Consider the following 12,339-nt stretch of genomic DNA (forward strand, 5'->3'; position numbering starts at 1 on the left):
CAAGGGCAATCAGTTGTTTTCCATTATTTAATGGAGCGGTGTGGGCTCATTAGAGACCCTACTGGGTGTGGAGATAATCATAGAAGCTAGAATCAAACCAACCACTTTATGACAGTGTTCCCACATGTAAACCACAATCTGATTGGGGGGGGGGGAACACAATAGGTGCTTGTGAACTTAACTTAGCACGTCGGAAACAAAGCCCGGGAGTTAGAAGCTGCTTTCACTGGTATTTGCATCATGCATCCCACTCCTCAGCCTTCCTGTTGGCTCTGTAACTCTGGGGACTCCGGAGGCTTAGCGCGTTGTGTGAACCGAGCCACTGGTGGTTGGCCTGTGCGAGCCCGACGCGTGGCTGGCTGGGCTTCCCAACTTTTTAAAGAGAAGCGGAGAAACAGGCGCGCCGCTTCCAGAAGGAGAAACTTGCCGCGCGGGGGGAGAGGGGCGTTTTCCACCCACTCCCCGCCAGATTTTTTTAAAATGCCGCCCCCAAACAGGACGCCACGTGGATCAGGGAGGGGCGGCGGCTGGGCGGGCGAGGGCGCGCCGAGCTTCTCTTGGACTCGGTCTTCTGCAGAGGCGCGGACTTCCTCGCCTCCTGCAACGGCATTGCGCCCGGGCGATCTTCGGCGGCGGCTGCTGCTGCTGCTGCTGCTGCTGCTGCCGTGCCGTGCCGTGCCGTGCCGTGCCGTGCCCCGCGTTCCCCAGCGCGCGGCTGCGGGGCCAGAGCGAGCCTTCCAACTGCCCGGAGGCGGAAAGCAGGCTTTGTAGAGGAGCCGCCAAGGAGGTAAGGGGCAAGGAGACGCCTCCGAGGCCGGGAAAGCTTGGTGGGGTGAGAGAGACCTCCTCCCGCGCGGGACATGGCAAACTACCTCGAAAACGCGCGTCGTGTGTCTGTATGTACCCCGACCGCACGAGTTTGGCATATACACGCGCGTCGCCAGGAGAAGAGCCGCTGAGGCTTAATTTAAGTCTGGACTAAGCGGGATTCAGCTCCGGAAGCTTTTGCATGAGGAGGGGGCTTAAGAAATGATGAGGTCTCTCGGCAAGGGTACAGGAGTGTATCCGAGAGCGTGCAAAGGGTCTCTCTCTCCCTCTCTCTCTCTCTCTCTCAGCGGCGAGTAATGCAGTTGGACCCCTCCAACTGGGGTTGGAGAATGGGCTTCTTCTTGGCCAGATCTGTGGTTTGGCATGAGAAAGAACATCTCCTAATGTCATCCAGATGGTAGAGTCTGCACTGATGTTGGGCACTCCTGGATTTTCTGTGGCTAAAGTGAAGCTGGCTGGGGCACGTCCAGAGCACTTTTATCTTATGCCTCTTTTGAAATCCTCAGTCCTGTCCCAAACATAAGGGTCCTTGCGCGAAATTCTACTTTCCAGAGTGAAAGGAGGAAGAAAATGTCACTGTCCTTAAGGGTCTGTGGGGCTCCTGGGTCTTGGGGATGATAAAATGAGGGTGGTAGAATTTCTGCCTGGATTTAAAATGTAGCTTCATTGGTATCTCTGAACAAGAGAAGGGTCTGTCTAAATGCCCATCTGGGTTTATCCTTAAAATTCAGTCCTTCCTCAAAGAAACTAGTTTGAGTCCAGTTGCAACTCACCCCGTGATTGTTTCATTTTCAGTACAAAACACGCAGAGAGCTAGCTGAGACGTGATGGGAATCATAGCGCAAGGGATCTGAAGGGACTGGGGAAGAATGATGTGCATTATCTTCTGTGATGGGCAAATCCCATGTAACATTATGGGGCAAAGTGCCTTGAAGGAGTTGAAGGAAAGAGTCCATCTGCCAGCGCTCACAGGGTTTTGGTGTCATCTGTCAGATCAAGTGGGGGCATGTTGGGCCAGGGAGAGGGAGCCCAGCATACTTCAGAAATCAGATCCAGGTCTTCACTGGATTCATGTAACTTGTCCTGCTTTGAGGAAACAAGGGAGCACCGGAGCTTCACCACCTGATCCAACCAAATCCAAAGGTTGGCTAAGGGTCAGGAGAAGAAGTCCAAGCTAGTAGGGAAAGGAAGTTCCCCAAGCAGAGTCCATGAGTCAGTTCAGAGGTTTGAACAATGGGATTATGAGACGCAAAGCTAAGACTTTCAGAAAGTGGAACTTCAGCACTGAACAGCTTTACATCAGTATGAGTTCTGCTTGGGTCCACCAGCCTTTGGTGACCAAACAGACTATTTGTGAGCAAGGTCTGAGTAAACCAGTTCCTCTCAAGGGAGTCTTCCTTGCAGCTTTGCCCTGCTTTCTCTGCATAGTTTGCAGAGCATTGACATGCTTAGAGGGGCTTCCATGTCAGAGATACGTGCAGTTCTTTTGGCTTCTTCAAAGAGGAGCTGGATGACCCTTCTCTTCCTGAGTTTGGCCTGAGGTTCCATTTCAGAGGAAACTTCCCACACAGAAATCAAAAGACCTGGTTCCTGCAGGGTCATGACTTCATCCAGTATTTCAGTGCTTTAGCACATTGGTTGTGTTCTTGCTGGTGGAAGAGTAGAAGTTGTATTTCACATCCACATGCAGAAGTTGTCAGAGTCAAGTGACTTCATTTGAGCCAGGGGAAAAGGGTTCAGCCTTGGAAGATTTTGAATGGTGGAGCGATGTACCAATATATTTACAATATTTATATACCATCTGTCCTGCAGTGCATCTCCAAGACTTTCCAAATGCATTTGCATAAAAGTAAAAGTATGATCTGTAAATCTGAACATGTGTTGGCTTGGAAGGAAGTGACCATGGCTGTATTCACACAACTTACTAGGCCATCTTTTGTTTAGCCGTGGTTAATGTAAAAGTTGTGGTTGGCTGCATTCATTCAACAGAATAGACCATAAATCATGGTTTACAACTAAGTGGGTTTCCATAACTTGTTAAATCAAACTTAAAAAATCCATGTTACAGCTTAGTGGGTTAAGTGAACTGGTAGGCTTCTGACTTGTCCAACGTTACTCAGGAAACTTCATAGGTGAACACAGATCCCTCTGATGGAGCCTCTCTGGTCACAAAGACCAGAAATCCAGAGTGTGCACCTTGATAGCTTTCTCCTGGATGAGTCTTTGCTAAGCAGAGAACCCAGCTGTGTGTTTGAGATGAGATGAGAACCCTTCTCTGCAGAAGCTCATTCATACAGACCCACACCCTATTCATGCTAAACTCCCATCAACACAGAACAAGTTGGGACCAAGGCTGGGGCTAGGCTGTGTTTTTGACAGCCTCTTGTCCATCCTGACTTTCCTGGCATTGTGATTTGCGATTCTTTGGCAACTGAGAAGCCAAAGATGGATTTCTTGGAGGTACAAAATTTCACCTTTCCTTTCCCCCATTTTATCCTCACTACCCTGTGAAGGAGCTGAACGTGTGGAAAGCTAGATTTGCCCCACATACTAAGTCAAAATACAAGCTGTTCTTTACTAGCCTAGTGGGTCATACAAACCCAACCTGTATAGGTTGTAAATAATGGTTTATAGCCGTGAGTTGTGGAAATTCCACTAACAAGGGTTTATTCTACAAACCTTGATTCAACAAATCATTATTTAATGCTTTGTGTGAACATAGGTAGAAAGACCAGATCATGCATCATGCTTAAGCCATGATTTTTATAGCCATGGTTTAATAAGTAACCACAATTGGCTCATACAACAAAGTCAGAATAAAAGCTGCTTATTAATAGCTTAGTGTGTTGTGTGAGTCATAGTTTACAGCTGTTTGAACCAGCCAACAATGATTTAGTCAGACTTTCTTAAGCAAACTATGACTTAGTGCATTGTAAGAATGCAGCCGGAGAGAAAGTGGCCTGGATTCCATATTATACTTAAGCCGTAGTTTTGCATAAATATGCATATGGTTTATTTGAAGAACCATAACTGGCAGAGTTTGTACAATAGTCTAAGCCATGAATTATGGTCTCCAAACCACAGTGGCTTGTTTATGGCTTACCATGATGTAGGAATGTTGTCATACCAATATTGATGTCAACCCAGACCAAATGGCTGTTGAGGACAATCTGCAAATATTAATAATGTGTAATTAATTACTATTATTATTAATTAATTAATCATGCAGGGATGCAGTATTGCCACTAAGCATAGATGACCCAGAATTATCATCTGTCTTGGCTTATTTTGGTTTAGCAGGCTGACTGAACCCATGCATTGTAGTTTATTCAATAAACCATGGTCAGACAATGCATCCCTTTGTGCAATGTGTGAACTAGGCCAAGGATTCTTGGGGTATCTTAAATATAAACCCTCTATTGGTGTGATAAAGGATAAGATTTGATAAGATTTTTTTTCTCCTCTATGTTTAGCCTGGCTGCATTTGCTCCTAAAACCCACAGATCTTTTCACTGTTATTTGAACAGAAGCTTTTGAGGAAATGTCTCACGTGCAGTCTGACCCCGGGGCATGGAGTGTGATGCTCTCCTGCCTCTCCCTCTCCAAAGACCCCTCTGATATGTGAGCACTCCATACCTCTCCACCGCTCCTTTGAAAAGATCATTTCTGCATCTACCAGCGGTTGAATTTCCTCTACTTCTGATCCTCTTGACTCTGTTGAGGTAGAAAGAATAATTCCTTTTATTTCAGCAGAAAGCCATAATAGATGCTTGCAGCTTTATTGGTGGCTTACAACATGCAAATCAGTGCTGGACCACCTTTTCATAAAATGCCACTGTGTTAGAACTGTTTCCAGGAATTTGGAACAGAGGTACTTTGTTTGGATGCCGCTTTTGGTTTATTCTCAGATTGCTGTTTGTTGGCAGGCCAGGGGTGACTTTGGCTAACAAGGAAGCTGAGCTGGGGGTATGGGGAAGATAAACACTGGCAGTTCTCTTGATATCGTGCCAGGCTCCTCACCCTAGTTGATGTTATTTTTTAAAAGGGTATCTGTCTGTCTGTCTATCTAGCTACCTATCTATCCATCCATCTGTCCATCCTAGGTTCTCTCTCTCTCACTTCCATCCATCCATCCATCCATCCTAGGTTATCTATCTATCTATCTATCTATCTATCTATCTATCTATCTATCCATCCATCCATCCATCCATCCATTCACCCACCTGCCCACCCACCCATCCTAGGTTATCTATCCATCCATCCATCCATCCATCCATCCTAGGTTATCCATCCATCCATCCATCCATCCATCCATCCATCCATCCATCCATTCTAGCTTACTTAGGATGTATAGATAAATACATAGATTATCCATCCATCCATCCATTTATCCATCTTAGGTTCTCTATCTATCCATCCATCCATGCATCCATCCATGCATCCATCCATGCATCCATCCATCCATTCTAGCTTACTTAGGATGTATAGATAAATACATAGATTATCCATCCATCCATCCATTTATCCATCTTAGGTTCTCTATCTATCCATCCATCCATGCATCCATCCATGCATCCATCCATGCATCCATCCATCCATTCTAGCTTACTTAGGATGTATAGATAAATACATAGATTATCCATCCATCCATCCATTTATCCATCTTAGGTTCTCTATCTATCCATCCATCCATCCATCCATCCATCCATCCATCCATCCATCCTAGGTTATCTATCTATCTGACACCCACCCACCCATCCACCCATCCACCCCTCCATGGAAGTAAATATGCTAGAAAGCAATGAACCAACCCCTGACATCTTCATGATTTACAAGAACACCTTTGAATCTCATTGGCATTCTTACAAAATGAGATGGAAGTGGCTGCACGCTAGCACATTGTTTAGGACTTTGCCCCCCTCGCCCTGCCCCCCATCCAAACAGAAAGGTAAATAGAGGTAGTTGAGAATCTTATGTAGGTTAGGGGGATTATTGACGAGTAATCCTACCATTTTGCCTTTTCATAAGCAGATATTTTCCGATTGGCCCTGGCTGCCATTTCGTGACAATGCATCAACATGCTTTCAAAATTTGAAATGTGCCCACCGGCTACAAATGTTGAACAGAGTACAGCAGTGCTCCCAGAAACCCTTTGCCCAGAGAAAAAACACACACCAGCATGATAGGTTTGCAAACTGCAATGTCCATATCTTGTTCTCCAAAGAAACTCAGCCAGAAAATATATACTATCTAGTTGTTTATTGATAAAAATGCAAAACTTCATAAAATACAAATTGCATACAAAATATAGGAAAAAAACACTTCTTCTCATATATTCAGCATCCAAGACTTATCCACAAAAACAAAGTCTCTAGCCAAAAACTCTCAGAGAAGAGGTACACTACTTGGTTATTAGTTACAACTACATAATCCATAAATCTACATACCTACATAGTGGCTGCAACTACAACTGTAACTGACAAAGCCGGGCATACAATGCTCCAGTTATATTGGCACTCCATGCCCACCCACTGGGTAACTAGCATACACACACCAATAGGTGGCAGTAATTAGCAGTATACGTGCACAACACACAGTCACAAGTTACACTAACAATAACAACTTTGTCACATGACTCATATAGCCATAATATTGTTGTACAGATAATGGGATGAACTTCTTTCCCATGAGAAAATCCTGACAACAAAATGCCAGGAACCTCTGCTCTACACTATCTGAAAGGGTAGCCTCATAGCCTGTTGCGGTAAAACCAATAATCTCTGGGTATCTTCAAGATACATGTATTGGGACATCACTCTTTATGGACTACCAGCTAATACTTCACTAAGACTGAAGTAGTAATCCAACAGAGGGGGGACTAGGTGTCCATGGTTCCAGGTGGCAATGATGGTTAGCAAACCCTGAGTTTAGAAGAAAATGGGATACAGGAGAAGCAGACCGTTTTTGACTGTTAAAAGTCAGGAGGAATCTGGCAGCACCTTTTCCTACGAACACATTTTATTACAAGGCATCTCGAGAATGAAAGAGTTGAGTTGAGAGACTAGTGGGTCTCAACAAACACAAGGGTTTTTAACACATTACAACTGTTCATTGATATGGTGCTTGTAATCTGCTTCACATGTAACAGATGTAACAGGACCACCCTCTCTTCCCCCCCACACTTCCTACCCCCTCCCCCCAATTTAAATCCTACATCAGTCCAGTCGCTCTATGCATCTGATGAAGGGAGCTGCAACTCACCAAAGCTGATGCCTTTTACTAACATGTGTTAGTGGGAAAAGATGCTCCCAGACGCCTTCTGATTTTTTGCCACCAGGACAAAACATGGCATTCCTCCTACAATATCTTTCAAAAGGTGATGGAAACTGTCATTGATCATTGGCTATAAACACAATTCAAAACGAGTGGATGATGTGCGTGGCATATGGATTTTTTGGCCTGGCCTGGCTGCTGTTGTGCTGGTGTGAGCCAGACGTGGAGGGAAGAAAAAGGAGAAAAAGGCAGTTCAAACCTGGCTGTGAAGGGCAGTTGTGTTGTCACAAGGGCTGATGAGCTAACCTGGGTGCTGGCCAGCGCTGCTGTGGGGAGATTTTGAGTCAGCAGCCCCATGGGTTCAGTGAGATATATAGGTGTCGGGGACGAGAGACCTGGGGGGACACCCACCTCCTCAGTTCCTGCTTTAGTCAGGACATGCTGCCCATCTGACTAAAAATTGGAGAGAAAGAGAAGAGAGGAGAGAAAAAATTTGCACTAGAGTGGATGGAGAAGCCAGAATGTGGAGAACAGCTGGAGGGTGAAGGGTGCAGGGCAAATGTTGGTTCCTGTCCAGGGAGAGAAGAAGGATGGTCCAGGGGTGGTTTTCCTGGAAGTTGGGAGGCGAAGACCCAGAGGGACAAGCTGCACCCAAGATCCCGGAGGGCAAGAAGAGATCTGGCTGGTTGCAGGCTTCACCCAAGATCCTGGAGAGGACAGAGGGGGAAGACTGCCAGCAGAGCAGCCCTGGTTTGGCGGGGGGAGAGGGGGGAACTGGGCAGAAGACCCTGTGCTTCCCCCAACGCAGAAGCGGACAGTGTTTCGGCTGAGCTGGAAAAAAAGTCAAGCAATTTATTTATTTATTTATTTATTTATTTATTTATTTTTCAAATTTGTCACTGCCCATCTCACTGTGAGGTGAGTCTGGGTGATTTACAGTAAAAAAAATTCCTTTCCTTTCCTTTCCTTTCCTTTCCTTTCCTTTCCTTTCCTTTCCTTTCCTTTCCTTTCCTTTCCTTTCCTTTCCTTCCTCTTCCTTTCTCTTATCAAGCCCAGAAAGGGAGGAGGGAGATGGAGAAAAATGGGGAGCAAGCAGGAGAAGTAGAGGGGGAAAGTTACTGGTAGGGAGCTGTGGGAAGTAACCCAGCGTCAGCACCATGCTATTTAACCCTGTTGTAAATACCTTCTGTAAGTATCTGTACATAGTTTTAAAAAAAGCATAAAAAACCTCTGTGGTTGTGTGGTTGTGTGTCCATTCCCACCTTTGCTATGTAATACACCTCCAGTCCAAAAACAAACCCCGTCACACTGTGACAATGTGACACAGATATTCCTGTTTGGGGGAGCTGAATAATGAAAGTTGCATGATAATCTATCCATTGCTTTTCTCAGTGACTGTGTTCCCATGACCCACTGAACCACCAATGATGAATAATTGGTGAATAATATTATGGGACTCTTTTAGCTTGTGCAAACCCAGCTCATATGATCAAGTTTATGGCTTCACATTATTTTCGGTAACGTGGGTTAGATTTTCTGCTTATAGTGAGCATACTCAGTTAATAAAGTAGAAGTCGGTGCTAGTCAGCTTTTGTGGTTAAGACCAGGGGTAGACCTGGAAAATAAGATTTATTCACTTAAACTGTCCTTAACCTATTGTGTGTGCACTCAGTGAGCTTCGTTCTAAAGTGCCTAGCCCTGTTTGTTGTCACAACCAATTTTGTGCAAAACCAGATTTGATTATCTGGCTTACTCTATGTTGTATTTCATCCCCTTCCTTAATAGGACACTTTTTGGCATTCTAGTTCATGGTCTTCATATTATAAATGCCTTTAAAACTGGATCAGAGGGAGAGAAAAGTCAAAAGTCACCCAGTCTGCAATAGGTTTCTCAAACAGGGTGCTGGGTTCCTATTCTGAACAGACTCAACCATAGTTTTAACTGGGAAACTGTCAGCATTTTAGACCAAGCTAAATCCAAATATGCAAGAGAATTCTTGGAAGCCTGGTATTCAGACAAGGCAGCAATTAACAGACACACAGAGATAAACAGCATCTACATACTATTCAAAAGAGACAAAAGACCAGATCGCCTCACCAGCATTCAATCTCCAGCAATCATCACCCAGATAAGCCAAGGTTACCACCAGGCACACAATCAAGCAGCAAACATATGCTAATCAAAGAACTACCAGAGGAGCAAAACAAAACCCCCATCCTCACCAGCACTGGCAAGGCAGGCCACAGCACATAAATAGAGAGCAAACCCCATCCCATTTTAGCACTGAAGTTGTTCCCTAGCCAGGTAATGAAACGTTTGCGAGGAAACAACCAAGCTTAGAGAACCCCAAGGACTCCACAGTTCAACTGAGCTACACATATTCACCTCTATCGGTCCAATTCCTTTAATGAGCAGCCAATAAGAGCCATGGGGCAGTGAAGGGGAAAATTCCCACGACTTAATTTACAAGGGGAAACCGCACAGTCTGCTTGAGCCAAGATTATTTGAGCAGCACGGGGACAGACCCCAAGGTTCTTCCCACTTCTAAGGAGAGTACAAACAACTTTTATACAGTCGTGTCATAAATGATGACCGGTAATGATGCCAAATGCCAGTCATCTTATTTTCGGTAACGTGGGTTAGATTTTCTGCTTATAGTGAGCATACTCAGTTAATAAAGTAGAAGTCGGTGCTAGTCAGCTTTTGTGGTTAAGTTACTTCCTAGTTCCCATTTCAAAATACAAGTAATTAAGATGACTCGTGAGCCAGCATCTGCAGACACCTAACAAGCTATTAGGGAGGCCTTCTTGAGATCAGGGGCCTTGATCTTGGTTCAGGTAGTTGTTTTACTCCTTCAATAGTTAAGTAGCAAGCCAGACATGTGTGGCCTTTGATAACAATGGCATCTTTGTTGTTGTCCGATGCCAAGGGACAGAGACTCGCAATTTCCATCTTTTGGAGATCCTGCCAGTTCTGTAAAATTACCCCTAGTGCTTGAGTGAAGGAACAACTAATTTAATCCATCACATTTAGTTCATTTTCCCCCCACTTTGTCGACTGAAAACCCAGCTGAATTGGGGAAGAAAATAATTCCCAGGGCTGCCTTCCTTGTTCAGTTTCAAGGAATAGAAGGAGACACTCAGCTTGTCAAGAATTTGCAAACAGATGGAAAAAGAAATAAAGTTAATGTTGGAGACTAAATTCAACTTCTGGCAATTTTTTCTCCTCCCCTCTTTTTTGTCTTCGAAACAAATCTATCATAAGACTGTGCAGTAGCTTAAATATACTGTAGGTGTGGTTGCAAGACCAGTGTGATTAAGCATGGAGCAAGTATTGGAGACAAAGAGAAAACCCAGTTATGGAACCATCATTTCTTGGGAAATGTTAGCATGCTTTACAGCACTGGTGTGGTTTCTGTTTTGTTTTGTTTTTTTCTCAGATGGATGGATAACTAGAAACCTTCTAATCCCGCCTAGGCAGAAAGCCAGCTGGGTGACTTTGGGCCAGTCAGTCACTCTCAGCCCTGGGAAGGAGGCAATGGCAACCCCCTTCTGAAAAACCTTGCCAAGAAAACTGCAGGGACTTTATTATTATTATTATTGGGGACCAGTTTAGTGTAAGGTAGGGTTTCTCAACCTTGGCAACTTGAAGATGTGTGGACTTTAATTCCCAGAATTCCCCAGCCAGGGAATTCTGGGAATTGAAGTCCACACATCTTCAAGTTGCCAAGATGAGAAGCACTGTTGTAGAGGTTAAGGCACCAGGCTAGAAACCGGGAGACCCTGAGTTCTAGTCCCACCTTAGACACAAAGCCAGTTGGGTGACCTTGGGCCAGTCACTTTCTCTCAGCCCTGGGAAGGAAGGAGGCAATGGCAAGCGCCTTCTGAAAAACCTTGCCAAGAAAACTGCAGGGACTTGTCCAGGCAGCCTCCAAGAATCAGACACGATTGAACAGATTAGAAAAAAACTCATTGGAATCGTACTGAGCAAGCATATGAAATGTCATTTTGGGTATTTCCTTGAATGTGAAATTCTGATGTCTGACAGATCAGTGTTACGCTGTCACTGCAGTAATGTTCTCCAATCAAACATCTCTCTGGGATGATACTTTCCATACTTGAAGAGATTCCAGCAGGGGATCCCAGCCATGTTGGATGCTGGAGTCAGACTTGCATCAAGGCGGGATTTTGCACACAGCAAAGCAACAGCAAGAGGTGTTTGGGTCTGATCCTTTCATCTCCTTGAAATCCTGCATCCTGAGAGGAAGCAGTCTGTTTCTTCTAGATGGCATTAATGGATACAAAGCGATGTGCCTTTTTAAGAAATGAAGAAAAAAGAATGTTGACCTTTGGTGTTAGGAAGGATCGGTCAGACCGTCTGATGGATCAAGGGAACGTACCAGAAGCCTGTAGTGATGCATCAGAAGGGCAGAGATGGGTTGAAAGCTCTTTGGCCAGGACTGGAGAAAACGAAGCAAGGGGCAAGGAAGGGGGGAACCGTGTGTATTACTCACCCAAAGCAAAGGATGAAAAATTAAAGCGAGAGTTTACCAAGAAATCCCAGGATGTGGAAAAAAATCCCAGAATGTGGCCAAAGTAAATTGGTTTTTCCCTGTTGCTCAGGAAATTACACAGATATGTTCATGAAGACACTATCAGTCAGGCTAGATTTGAAGGAGATTATTTCTATATCTTTGTTCGTTTTGTTTGCCCAGCCTGGACTTGTGTCAATTCTTTGCAGATTGGGGAGCAGGAGTGAGACCCAGTGAAATACCAAATACTGAAACCGCTCCCTCCCACATCCAGAAAAAACCCAGCTGGGCAACTTTCATCCTTACTAGGTACTGAGAATGGTATTTGGGGCATATCGTAATACTCGTCAAAAATTGCCATTAGGAAAAGGGCTGTCTTGGGTTGCTAGGGCATCATTGTTGTGTTTCTGCCCCTTTGTTGGAACCACAATGACAAATAAATATAATTTCATTCTGTCCTCCTCCTGCGCTACTCTGAGACCATAGTCTTTCATTTTTCAACTTCGGCAAATAATGACAGGACCCAACATCCTTGCTGATTTAAAACACAGTTCTTCTACATCTGAGTTTAAAACTTTATCTGAAAATGGTTGTGGCCAAATTTTGTTCTCACTGAAGCTATGATTCAGCTTTTTGTTTTTATTCCAGATAATACTTTTCAAATGTAGCTGTGCTTCTCTTTTTATGGTTATGTGCCATACTACTAA

General features: G+C 44.6%; 1 protein-coding gene across 1 annotated transcript in view; it reads left to right on the top strand.

Moving 5' to 3' along the window:
• Window positions 1-596: 596 nt before the first annotated feature.
• LOC103051800 (glucagon receptor-like) overlaps window positions 597-12,339 on the top strand; it is a 30,090-nt gene continuing 18,347 nt past the window's right edge. The window contains exon 1 of the mRNA XM_088151003.1: window positions 597-787. The gene's annotated coding sequence lies outside the window, so the exon portion shown is untranslated. The remainder of the gene's footprint in view (window positions 788-12,339) is intronic.

The sequence above is a fragment of the Python bivittatus genome, unplaced genomic scaffold (assembly GCF_059951505.1).
Source record: "Python bivittatus isolate LINGU-HERP-01145 unplaced genomic scaffold, Pbiv_v1 ctg000640_np1212, whole genome shotgun sequence".
Lineage (NCBI taxonomy): Eukaryota > Metazoa > Chordata > Lepidosauria > Squamata > Pythonidae > Python > Python bivittatus.